Consider the following 13,963-nt stretch of genomic DNA (forward strand, 5'->3'; position numbering starts at 1 on the left):
GCAGTCCGCCATTTTTTTTTTATACTGGAGAAATAAGAACTTCCAGGGACACTGAGTAGTTGAATCTATTTGGTGAGATGGTGGAATGTTTTCCTTATCTCTATCTTGATTTTTTCCCTAAATGGCATGACAAGTTGGTTTTGAAGTTGGCTACTCTAACATCCTCAGGACAACCAAATGGCACATGAGTGACCCACATCCTCTGATGCTTACATACTTCTTCCATTTCTCTCTTCTACTATCAGCAAATATACAAATTGTGCCTAAATAATCAACTGCTAAGTAATACCTAAGCAAACAATTACTTTTGAGTAATTGCCATTTGATATTTCTTCCTTACCCTGATGACTCTTAGCTCACATTAAATAAAACTTTACTGGAAATGATTCTCACACATGAGTGATGCCAATAACTTTTGATCTAAGTCTTCTGAAGGCGAGTACAGAATTTTAAAGTAGGAAACAGAAAATAACATACAGAAAAGATTCTTTTTATTTCTTAGGGAAGGGAATAGTCTTTATTTCTAATGTCATTGCTGGAGAGCTAGTTATTTGAACTTTGAAATCACAGGCTCGGGAGATTCAAGTACATATAAACATAAACGTATGTGCATAACTGCACACGTGTGTGTGTGTGTGTGTGTGTGTGTGAAGCCACCCACTACAAAGGAGGAATTATTTGGAGATTAGTGGTCAGTACAGCAGTTAGGGAGTCATTAAACAAGTTTAAGACTTTACTTGCTGTAGATTACAGAAAAGTAGTGCTAAAGAGAAATAGCCATAAACAGCTGGGGCAGTAACAAGGGGCTCTTTGTAGTCAGCTGACTAAGCCCTTGTGATCTACAAATTGGACAATGAATCAGTCACAGAGGGAGTCTAAGAGACCCTAAAACCAGCATACAGCTAAGTAGAGAAGATAATGGCCAGCATATTGAGGACAAAGAGGCCCTTTGGAAAATAATCTCAGGCAGAGGAAGGAGGAAGTTGGAAAGATAACCATAGACAGGACCAAGCCTTTGCCTTACTGCTTATGACTAGAGAAATGCTGGTAACTTTCCAATAAGAAGGGATAGGTGTTCAAAACAACAACCATGCATGCATCTATTATATGTGTAATTAGGTATACATGTCTAAATTAATTTACTGAATCTGCAATCAAGTATATCCACATTATAATTGAATTATTTTTTCAAAAGATTCCTTTGTTTCTAGGTTCATATTGACAATAAATTACTACATTAGAAAATGTAAACAGTAGACAGTAAAGAACATACTAGAATGAGTTCCTGACAAAATTGCTATACAATCATAGCTTTTAAAGGACTCTAATAAAACTACCATTCTGAGTAAAAGACATATTTTTTAAAAATGTAATATAAAACATAAACTTTCATATAAAACTACTTAAAATAACTTAATGCTCAGACTCACACATTTGGTCCTATTAATTTGCCTATAAAAAAGGAAATAAATCAAAGAACATCATTGGGTCAATTACTTACTGACACTAACCAAAAATTTTATAATGTCATAGAATTCCAGGTTAAAGAAAGCATGTACAAATTAGGATGCCTGGGGACAAAGGTGTGAGTTGTTAAAAACAAACAAACAAACACTTAGCAAACAATAAATTGCAGGTTAAAAACAGACATTTAATGGACCAGCATTTCAAAATGACATCAATACTATGATTTAGAAGTCAAGTGCTTTTAATTCTTGATTCACTATTTATTTTCTATAAAGACTTTTTACTTCCTCCAAAATATTGGCTTTTATCATCTTGAAAGACTTTCATGAAATAGAATAACTTCTTCTACACGTTTTCCAGTTCATACTAAACTAACAGATTGTAATTTTTCTTTTAGAAAAGACATTACTGAATTGCTAAGCAATTTTCACCATTAGAGTTCCACTTTACTTTCAGCTTCATTTACTTCAACCCAATATTTTTCCATAATAGCCACATTTCCCAAGACAATAAAATTTCTAACATTAAGGAACTATCATGTCTAATTCTCACCATGAGAGGATTAACCTATTCAATTTATTGGTTTGGTTTTCGAATGCTCTATCTGCTACAACTTTTTCTTTTCCAAAATTTGATATTTTTCAGAGAAAAACCTCACATTTAGAGGTTTTGTAAGAGGTTGAACATAATGGGCACTGGAAGTATATATCTGTTTCTTGCTGTTGATAATCCAGAATTATATAACCTTTAGTGGATGATAAATTCAATTACAAACTAGCCAGTCTGAATATGTGTAGTTTATTAGCAGAATGTGTAAACTTCTGAAATCAGGCAATTACTGAGATAAAAGTGAGTTTTATTACAGCATTCACTTATCTCTAGAAATCTTCATCAACTACAAAATAAACTAAGCGAGAAAAAATAATAGGGGTTTAATTCACTAAAGAGGTACACTTCAAAATAATATTATTTTCCCCATAGTCCATATTATTTTTCAAATGTTAAACATGTACTAGGTACTTTGTAAAACACAAAATACAAATTCTTAACCAGGGCATTATGATTTGATACTATCACACAATAATAAAAAGTCTCTAAGTCAAAGAAAAATTTGCTAAACACTGAAATTTAAAGCATTTTATAGAAGAAAAGCATCTACGGCCATACCACCCTGAACAAGTCTGATACCATCTGATCTCGGAAGCTAAGCAGGGTCGGGCCTGGTTAGTACTTGGATGGGAGAACACCTAGGAAGACCAGGTGCTGTAGGCATAAAAATTTTTTTAAAAAAGGGATTGTAAGCTGACAAGGTCTTTGCAATCTGTGAGGTCAACCAAGAGTTACCTCGCCTTAAAAAAAAAAGAAAGAAAAAAAAGCTATAAAGTTAAACACAAAACAATAATATCGGTGCAGATTAATAGCAGTAATTTCAAATATTTATTTATATTTATAATGCTGTTTTACAAAAACAGATAAACTATTAGCCAGTGTTAATGAAAAATGTAATAGGACAACTGAAGAAATAAGAGCAGAAAATATTGTAGCTTATAATAGATAATAACAATTAAAACAATCCAGTATTAAATACTTCATGAATCCCCTAAATCTCGGTTTATAATTATAATCAGATGGAAAAAAACTAGAATAGTCTGCATTTTAAAAATTATTTTATAGGACCAAGCACACAAAACACCATGGTACGTTGATAGTATATTCCAATCCATAGAAAAATAAATTATTGAAACTGATGTTTATCTTTTTATCTTAAAGGTGAGTGCTCTCACCATTGAGATTATTTTTCAAAGGTTTTTTTTTTTTTTCCTCCTTCATAGGTTGAATGCTTTACAAGATTTTGTTTACTGGAAGAACTTAATGTATAAGAATGCAATTAAATAAGAATGCATTTTTTCCCCCATCTGTTATCACAATTTTTCCATTTGAGCAACAATCCAGATTTTAACTATTAAGGATTCATAATAACATTATGAAACTATTTAAATGGTCACGGCTGTGACACTAAGTAAATAGAATATGTACAATACTTATAGTGATATTTAATTAAATTTGGTCATCACTCTGTTCATATGTCCAAGTTTGGTCAGTCCTGGAAGGTACTGGTTATATGATATGTGGATTTATTTACATATGTAGTTCACTAAACCCCCGACTGTCATCACCTGTCAATCAAGAGTACTGGATAAACACTACGAGTTGATGTAATTCCAGTTTAATATAAATAAATCTGACACCTTATGTACTTATATATTTATTGATAAATGAATGATTGCTCTCTTTGCTTTTTGAAATACCAATCCCAGGTTACAGATTCGCATGAACACTCCCTCTAGGACCCTGAAAGATGGACTTCTATTGCTGTAACTGGATCTAGGGGTTACAGATCTATGCCTTCAGTTCCCATCTTGGGAGGATTTATTGTTGCTGTTTTTTTTCTTTTTTTTTTTTTTAACTGTTTGGTAACTTGGCTTTTTGCTTTTTCTTCCTTGGGGAGAGGCAGTAGAGTGAAATGCTTAAAAACACAGACTATGAAGCTACACCTCTTGGTTTAATAATTGCTTTTTGTTAGTTTTTTGGTTTTTGTATGTATTCCTCCTGATTGGCCTTAATCAATAAGCTGTGACTTCATTAATCAATTTCTTATTCATTCTCCCTGAATTAGCTTTATTATCTATAGAAGCCATGGACTCTTCCAATTTGTTTTCCTCAATCTCTTCCTTTACATAGGCACAGTCTATTCCTTTTTACCTTTAGGCTTAGATCATCTTGTGCTGTAAACTGCCACTTGTGTAACTAGGACAAGATACTTAATCTTTGTAGAAGATTTCAGATGCCTCATCTATAAGGAGCTTCATAACAAACCTTTTAAAATAAGTTGTTGTTTTTGTTCTTTTTTTAATTTAATGAAACAATATGAGAGGAAAAAAGCTTAACATGCTGTGGCACATGGAATGTGCAGACACAATGCGAAATGGTAGATATGGTAGCTATTCCAGAAGTTATCTACCTAAGAAACATCTTGAATGTTCTGCCAGATTTAGATAGATGATCTAAGTACCTGTACTCAAGGTAGCCATAAATAAAACATACAAAACGTTGCTCTATTTTTTCTACTTTTTACCTAAATGCATGCTATCATATGTTGAAAGCTGTTAAGGCTGAAATCAAATAGATGAGGTCTCATGCTCCACAAGTTCCTTTTTTTAAGAGAGGAAATATCTCCAAACAGCTTTAGTGATGTTACTGATCTTTCAGCGGGTAGCAGCCCCATGATGAGTTTCCAGGTAGTCTCATTTTCTTTTGTAGCAAAATTCATTTACAAGACCACTCTGTTCCATGGCTATGTAAGAGCAATAATGTTTTAAAAGCTGAAAGTGACATAGTAAATGGAAGAAATATAAGGTATTTTCACCAAATAGACTTTTTAAAAAGCCAACTCTTACTGATTTCTGGAAAACTCAGTTAAGAAAAATCTTCTAAGTAGGAAAAAAGTGAGTCATCTCTATTCTTGTTATGATATTCCTCAAATTTTAACAATTTAAAATATTATTTTGTTTTTAATATTTTTTAAATTCAAGAAAGCAAGCTAATGATATTTAATTCTAAAGTTCACATATTAATCATTAATTTGGCAATTATAGGAAGTGGGGATATTAGAAAGTGTTTTGACCAATCACTGACATTCAAGTAGCTTCTATTTATGCCTACTAATATTAAGTGAACAAAGCTAATAAGTGCCATTCCATAAAGAAAAGAAATACTTAAATGACTTAACGAAAAGGGTTTAATGAATTAAATGCTACCATTCCCTCAGTAAAAATATATAAGCTTATTTGTTATAGGAGGCAAATTTAGAAATGGAAGTTTTAATTCTTAATTAAGGAATTATTAAAAATATACGAACTTAAACATGTTCGAACACATTCACTTAAAAATTATTTTTAAAAAGTATTTTCTGGAAAATAATTCTCTGACAAAGACAATAAGCTAATTTCTTAAGCCAAAAACATGAGACCTATCATTTCCTTATCTATTTTTCATTAAGGAACTATTTCAGAATTATTTATTCTGTTAAATATCTGAAAAAATGAATAAAACATTGAAACATGAAATATTTACTAAATACGCTATATTAAAAAGATGAGTAAACAACATCAAAAGCTAATTAGTTTTTATTTGTGTTCTATTATATTGGTACAATAAAGATGTGGAAGGCATGAAACAATCTCCAGAAATTTACAGCATACTTGGGAAGACATTCATGAAATGGTAACAAAAAGTACTGGCTTCCTGACATCAGAGTATTTCCCTCTCCATTCTGAAACTTCTGAGCACTGGTTTATGGTCAAGAAATATGGGTTTAAGACTTAGGTCTCCCATACACATTTTCTGTGGGCAAATCATTCCATTGCCTGTTACCATCTACCAAATTTCTTAACAGAGGCAGGAGCATATACAATTTTTCAAAAAATAAATGTCGAATTATAAGTATTTTACATTTACTTTTAGTAATGTTTTTATTTTGAAATTTCAAATTGTATTAATAAAAGGTTTGAGATTGTTTTGCTTATTTTCTACCTAGCAAAGGGGTTAGCAATTTAAAACTTTAAAAACTTGTAATAAATTATCTCAAATTTCAATTTACAGCTTATATTTATTCCACTGAAGACTCCTCTTATGAAGATTACATTTCACAGTGAAATAAGCCATCAATTTTATTTATCTTTATGAATACAAGGAGGGGTCACAGTTACCTAAATTAATGTAAATCATAGCAACTATAAAGTCTTTGTATATTCTGTACCTTTATATGTGCCTGTCTCCAATTTGAGTATGAACATGTCTTATGTTTCTTGTTTCTTCAGCATTTGACAAATATCTAATTAAATTATACAAAAATCATGTTTGCCTAACATGTTATATATAGCATATAAACTGGGTGATCATGGCAAATTTTAATGCAGGTGTTTAGAAAATAGAAAATAGCTGCTAACTCATCACAACTTGTGATTCTCTAGTATTCATAATTTCAAATTTAGTTTAATTTTCATCAATTAAAAATGATGAATGTTTGTTATATATTTGAATTGAGAAAAAGATCAATCAGGATTGTCAATCAACTCTTTCTCTTTCCCTTGAGAAAACATAAAAATTGAAAAGCATGTTCATAATGTGTTTGGTGAGTTTTTAAACTGATTTTTACTAGGGAAAAGTTTGTTTTATAAAATCACATAATTTTAAGTTACATTTCCTTATAGACCTACTTAATTAAATTTCCAGAACTCTTTCCATCTTCTATATTCCTTAATGTATTTTAAACAAAAATTTAAAAATGTTCTTCATACATACAAGGCTATCTTTTTAATTATGAAATCTCTTTGATATTAGTCACATCATAAATTGAATTACATTTTACAAAAGAATATTGACTTGTCTTATGATGATTTGATACTTTATATGGAGAGGTCACAAGTCTGAGTGTACAAATTGACTATTATATAATCCTATATAATAGTCAACTTCATAAACCACAATATTTTATTCAGTCTTAATTAGTAGGTGTCAGGTGTTATTGAAAAGTAAAAAAACAAAAAAACAAAAAAAAACAGTCATTCTTTAAAACTGGTGGGAAGCTTTTATCATTATGAAATAATTAAAGAATAATATATAATTTTATAGTAAAAGACTATAAATACAATTAACTCCCTTAAGAAAAATAAGGTATAATTGAGATCTAAAACTTACACCTATGAAAAGGGACCAGATGGGACTTCCCATTACTTAACTGTTACTGATTTGACTTTCAGCAATAAGAAGACACTGACCTTTGACCATGGACTTCACTGTGTGGCCTCTGCACGTGTGAAATGTGGATGGCTAAAAATGTTTCAGAAGGGTCTAGCCTAGAGGTTTCCTAACATTTCAAATGTCTCAGAACTACAGAAAGGAATAAAATGAGACTCTATGCTCTGTTTCCTACAGATGTTTCCTGGGAAGCAGTAAGAAGCCAAAAACATGAGACCTGAAATGTTTGCTGTGGCAGGCATAGCAAGAATGATCCCTTCCTTCCGTTTAATGCATAAGTAATTTTCCTCTCACCAGTGATAAGTCATCCTGACCACTTTTGACTTTCCCTTGCTAACATTAAGACCAAACAAAGACCAGTGTGGCCGAGGTCACATACATTGGCTTCGAATGTGCTCTGCAGAGCTAAAGGGTTCATGAAGAGTATTAAGAGTCATTATTACAATAAGCTCTACTTTTATCATTTTTTTTTATCTTGGAGTTTCATATAAGGTTTGTTCCTCGTGTGTGTGTGTGTGTGTGTGTGTGTGTGTTTTGGAGGTACGAGGTGTTTTGGAGGTACGAGTAGGGGGGTAGATTCTGCTGCTTAAAACTTGTTTAGGAATACTACTAATATAACCAGAAGTCTTGCAGACTTCTTACAGAAAATCAGAAATTACAGAAATAAAAGTCGACTGACATTGTCGAAGATTTAATCAAAGGGAAGTGACTTTCACTGTTGATAAAATTTGTAGTAAACTGAGAATAAGAGAAAGTGATCTCTAGGTAGGAAGGTGCAAATAAACCAGAATAAGTGTATTACAAAAAATTGTATTGATTAGAAGGTATATGTAAAAGATCAGAAGATAAATCAGAGTAGAAAGGTGACATCAGATTATGAAAGAACTGGATTTCAGTATGAGGTGTTTTAAGGAGAACAATTCCAGTAAGAAAAAATGATAAATCTGACAGCTCTATGGAGAATCCCATGATGTAGAAAATTTAAAAGCAAGGTTGCTTTCAATTGGAAATTTATTGCAATAATACAGTCATAAGACAGTGAGGTCTAGTATTATGATGGTGGCAGTGTGAAAAGATAAAAGGGGCCAAATAAAACATTCTTATACTTCTACACAACCACTATAAATTAAATAGTAAATGAAGTCATTCATTTGTGCCCCAATTCAATATTAAATGCCTGTAACATTGTTACAATATCTTATTGTGTTATATTCTAAAGATGTAACGGAACAACTTAGACATAATCAATCCCCTTATGAAACAAGCATTTAATGAGGGACACTGAACTAAATAATAATACTAGAGTACCAGCTTAAAGTCAGATATATATTTTTTCTTCTTTGCTCACTGTAACATTTCTAGTGCCTTGGATAGTACCTAGGACAAAGGGGATCCTCGATATATTTATTTGCTGAATAAATGAATGAACAATGTAATGAGCATGGTGCACTTGGTGAAGATTCCTGGAGGATGTGGAATGTAAGCTGAAACCTGAAGAATGAAGAAGAGTTAGTCACTGGTGGGGACAGGAACAGGGAATGTCGCTCATAGCGGAAGAAACAACTTGTGACAAATTTTATGAAGTTAAAAAAGACCTGTAAACTTGGAGTCTAGGTAAGAAATGAAAAGAGATGAAACTGTAGAAATTAACAAGGGCCAGATAATAAGAGGTTTGTCATCCAAGTTAGGAAATTTGAATTTCAACCAAAGAGGAGCCATTAAAGGGATTTGGGCAAGAGGAGATATTCTATCGTACTTCTGTTAAGTCACTGTACTTCTGTAACCCTCAAGTTCCTAATATGTAGAATAAGGACAGTAGCAGGTACCATGCATAGGTGTTGTAAATATTAAATCTGATAATGTAGTTACTGGCTCAGGTTAGTAACTTAAGATAAGTTCCTTATCTCTATGACACCACAGCTCTCTTCAGCTGCACATGATTGAAGCTGCACCCATGAATAAATGACCACAATAATATTTCAAAGTTAAAATATCATTAAATCAGTCTGAATAAAGAGTTCCATATACCTTATATCAGTATTTTTCCTTCTTTTATTTAATTCTAGATAATGAGTAGCTGATGGTCCCAATTTTACATCTGTAGATACAAAGTACAAACAAGGCGACATTGCCTTCTTATTCACTTCTTTTCAAACAACATGACTAAATCAGAAAAACTGTCTGCAAGAATATTTAAAATAGAAATTAATGAATAAGTTATCTAGAAATTACTGACTTGGTGTTGAATAGCACATTTTTGTTACATGGTTTTAAATTTCCATCATTTATGAAGACCCTTAACTTCATTATTCATTATTAAGGCAGCTAAACATTTACAGGTTTTTGAATTATTAACTGATGCACACAATGCTTTCCACTGTTTGTAAATATAATATATTTAAAATGAAGCAGGAGTTTCAATGTGTCTTAAAATAGAGAGAATCAGAATTCATCAAAGCCTCAAAGATAGCAAAGAAGTCTAGATGGTTGTCAGCATACAGGTAGGAGGGTATAAGATACCACAGAACCTTAAGCAGCATGAAGGATCTGCTCTCAAGATGTGTGAAAATCCTGTAATTCTTAAGTATTACTAAGCATGGTATCCCCCGACAAAATGCAGTAAAATATAAGCACTGGCTTCAGGCACAAATGGATCTGGGCTTAAATAAAACCTCCCTAACTTTCACTCTTAAGTCAGCTTCTCTCTGCACATTGGTCTTATTTTCTCTTACTGTAATTAGACTATTTCAAGTATCCTCCAAATCATATCCTGCAGCATGCTAAAATAAGAGATGGATCCACCAATACCAGCAAAACTAAGCCACAGAACAACTGTGACTGGCACCCTGCAGGTCCCCTGATCCCTCCTGAATCCATCACTGTGTCCACAGGATGGTGTACCCGGAGTGGCCAGGTCTGGGTCACATGCCTGCTCCTCTGCTGTTCGTGGGAGGAGGGCAAAGTCAAGTATCAAAAGGAATGAAGATGGGGAAAATATTCCACACAACCACAAACAGCATAACAGCATTTTGTGCATTTTTTTAAACGGTTGAAATTTGTGCGCTTCTGTTTAACTTAAAGATCATTTCAATAGCCATTCTAGCGCCTTTGAGCAAGTTGGCAAGACCAAGAAAATTTGTTGAAACAGATACTTACTTTGTTTAATATCTGCACAGAACTTACAAAGGATTCATTTATATTACTGATCCAAATCCTTGAAGAATATGACATTCCATTCTTTAGTTAACCTAAAACCTTTCTTTCTGGCTATTAAATCATCACCTCTCACTTCCGATGGAACTGGCTATCTTTGCATGGGCATCTTTTTTCACAGAAAATATGTGCACATACTATTTATGCACAAACACAAACATACACACAATACTTACAAAACAAAAAAGCCAAAATGAAATTAGACACTGAGGAGTCTGCGAGCCTAGTGCATGAGCTAAATTAATACATGTAATGAACTACTGTGAAAGGTCAAGTCTTAGAATGTAAAAATCGTGAATGCCAAGACTCTACTCTTCTCCTACTGTATCCTCTGATGTCTAAAATATGGTGAAAACATTTTAAGTACCATGACTCATGTCTCTGAAGATGGCAGCAGTTTTCATACAAAGATCAAGTGTTAGAAAGTCATGGAAAACTGGAAACGAAACAACTATATAAAAACCCACTTAGGGGATGATCTAATCTTAAATTGATTCGAATTCCTGCAAGGATTAGAAAACTCTACATTAAGCACACTTTCCATATTTCTCTTTCCATAGCTGTCATTAACATGGTATTTACAAAAGACTTTCTGACTGAGATACAAAAGAGATGAGTTTCTTAATATTTCAGTTATACTGCTTCTTACTCGCAGTCAAAATCCTCTATTTGGGAAATCAAGACTGACTGTTCTGGAAATATTGATGGTAGAGACACAAAGATGATCACAATAAACCACTATTTATGGTGCACTTTTTATTCATAGTATCTTTATACACCTAACGAACTCGTGCTTATCCAACAACAAAGCTCTCAAGAACAGACAATACATAATGGCTGCACAGAACAAATTCTTAGTTAAGTGTTTAAACTAGAAAATAAACAAATTTTCACCTGCAGGAGAATTTAAATGCATCTTACATAAGCAAAATCTAACTATGTGTGTTGGAAACTGGCCAGGCCATCAAAATCTATAATGCTGCACTTACGAAGGCTCTTAAAGCTACATTAACACCTCAGAATTGTCAAGATCTTTATTCTGAGTTTGAAGAAAGGCACTTCCAAAAGTGAAAAGGATCCACAGGGCCAACTTTGGGTTTACACCTTATATTTCAGTAACCTGTTCAGTATTGTGGGTCCTTCAGGATGTAGGTCCAAATTCGCCCCCAGAGAAGCCTGAAATCTTATTTTCCCTTTTTTTAGCCTAGCGGTTTGGTTTGGCCCATAAACCCCTAGTGCATATTCACTGGTTAAATCTCAAAACATCACCTATTCTTAGATCCCCCACTCCCCGAAGCTTCTTCTGCTAGCTTTTGGGATACCCAGTTCCTCTGTTTTGAACTTGTCTGATATTAGATATTGAGTTAAATCGTGTCACCCAAAATATACGTCCAAGTCCAAGTCCAATCCCTAACCCCTGGTATCTACAAACATAACCTTATTTGGAAATAGTCTTTGCAGATATAATCAGGTTAACATGTGGGCGGGCCCAATCCAATATGACTGGTGTCCTTATAAGGAGAGAAAAATATGGACACAAAGACACAGTGGCCATGTAATTGGAGAAACGGGAGTCATGTTGTCACAAGCCAAGGAAGGCCTGGGGTTGCCAGACGCGGGAAGAGGCAGGGAGAGATCCTCTTCTAGAGGTGTCAGAGGGAACGTGGTCCTGCCAACACCCTGATTTCAGATTTCTGAAACAAATTCTCTCTCTCTCTCCTCTCCCTCTCTCCCCCCACCCATATGAGTGCGTGCGTACACACACACACACATTTTGAGTTCTTAAAGTAGGTCAAGCAGTGTTTCTAAGCATTTTAAATGCTTACATTCAATTAATCCTCAAAGAGTTATGACTATTATTTATCATAATTTTCCAGACAGGGAGTTGAAAAAGGTTAAGTAACTTGCCCATGCCGATAAGCTGCATAGATAAAAGTCTCACTTTGGGCCTTATGCTACTCCGAATGCCCTTCATGTCAGCCATCACATCTCCGCCGTGTAGACAGGACTTCCCACAACCACAAGCACCTGAGTCTTATGGTGAACTATCCTTCACATGCAGATGTCTAGGCCACTAACTGTTCCAGTCTGCCCTATCTCAGGAAGAGTTAGGCTCTATGCCCTGAGATATGACATAAAAGTCCGTTTTTTAAAAATCAGGATGAGAGGAGCCTAGGTTCATAACTAGTATCATGAAAAGGTTTTGAAGTTTTAGATGATAATGTGTGTCAGGTCTGTGCTGAAAGTCCTAATGCAACATTTCACTCTGAACTCCAAATTTTTAAACACACAACATCAAAACAGAATACCCCAAGGGAATATGATTAATATTATTTAGGGCCTCAAAAACAAGTTTTATAAGAAAAACAGTGGCTATCTAGCCCAGAAAACGAAATACATGGTAATTGTTCTCGAGTATTGAGAGGCTTCTGTGGATGAGACATCAGGCTAATTTTCTGGTTTTTGTTTGTTTGTTTATTTTGGTTTGTTTTTCTTGAGGGAGGAATTAAAGCAAATGAGTGGAAGTTAAAACGAAGCCTATTTGTTCAATGTATTTTTTAAAAGATTCATTTCTAACAAGAAAATCATTCAGATTGGAAAGGCGTGTAGTGTGGTATAAAGAGCTCACCCACACTAGAAATAATCAAGCCTCGTGTAAAGCACTGAGTTACTATTGTTTCATCACATTCCTGTGTCCTCCCTTCATTTTCTTCTTTTCGATTAATCATTCTCTTCACTTAAGGTAAACAGCTTGGACTCTGGTTCAAATGGCAGCCACCATTAACCAGCTAACCACCATTAACTTTCTAAGATATTGAACTATTCACCTCAATGTTCTCATCTGTAGAACTGAAATAATAATATTTCATCTTGCAGGGCTTTCTGAAGATTAAAAAGCATACCGCATTGTTGGTCCCTACCGTATTTCAACAATCTTAAGACACCACTGATTATCTCAGACAAGAAAAGGCTAAAGGAGTTTCATCACCACAAAACCAGTACACAAAAAATGTTAAAGGAACTTCTTTAAGAAGAAGGAATAAATATGAATAACAAAATGTTAATAACTAAGTACCTATCAACAATGACTTTAAGGGTAAATACTCCAATCAAAAGACAGGTAAGCTGAATGGATAAGAAAACAAGACCCATACATATGCTTTCTATGAGAGATCCGCTTCAGATCAAAAGACACAAATGGACTGAAAGTAAAGGGATGGAAAAAGATATTTCAAGGGAAAAAAAGAGCTAGGGTAGCAATATATACATCAGACAAATAAACTTTAAAACAAAGGCTATAATAAGAGACAAAGAACATTTCATAATGATAAATGGATCAATCCAACAAGAGAATATAACTCTTGAAAACATTTATGCACTCAACATAGGGGCACCTAAACATATAAAACAAATACCGATGGACATAAAGGGAGAGATTGTCAGTAATACAGACAGACAAAAA

The 13,963-nt window shown here is 33.7% G+C and overlaps 1 protein-coding gene and 1 pseudogene across 3 annotated transcripts in view; one reads left to right on the plus strand and one right to left on the minus strand.

The window, feature by feature from the left end:
• Positions 1–13,963, minus strand: part of PPP3CA (protein phosphatase 3 catalytic subunit alpha) — a 279,943-nt gene that overhangs the window by 74,645 nt on the left and 191,335 nt on the right. The gene's annotated exons all lie outside the window — the stretch shown is intronic.
• LOC120591402 (uncharacterized) lies at positions 2,621–2,739 on the plus strand (annotated as a pseudogene).

This window comes from Pteropus medius, unplaced genomic scaffold (genome assembly GCF_902729225.1).
Source record: "Pteropus medius unplaced genomic scaffold, Ma_sr-lr_union100, whole genome shotgun sequence".
In the NCBI taxonomy this organism is placed as follows: domain Eukaryota; kingdom Metazoa; phylum Chordata; class Mammalia; order Chiroptera; family Pteropodidae; genus Pteropus; species Pteropus medius.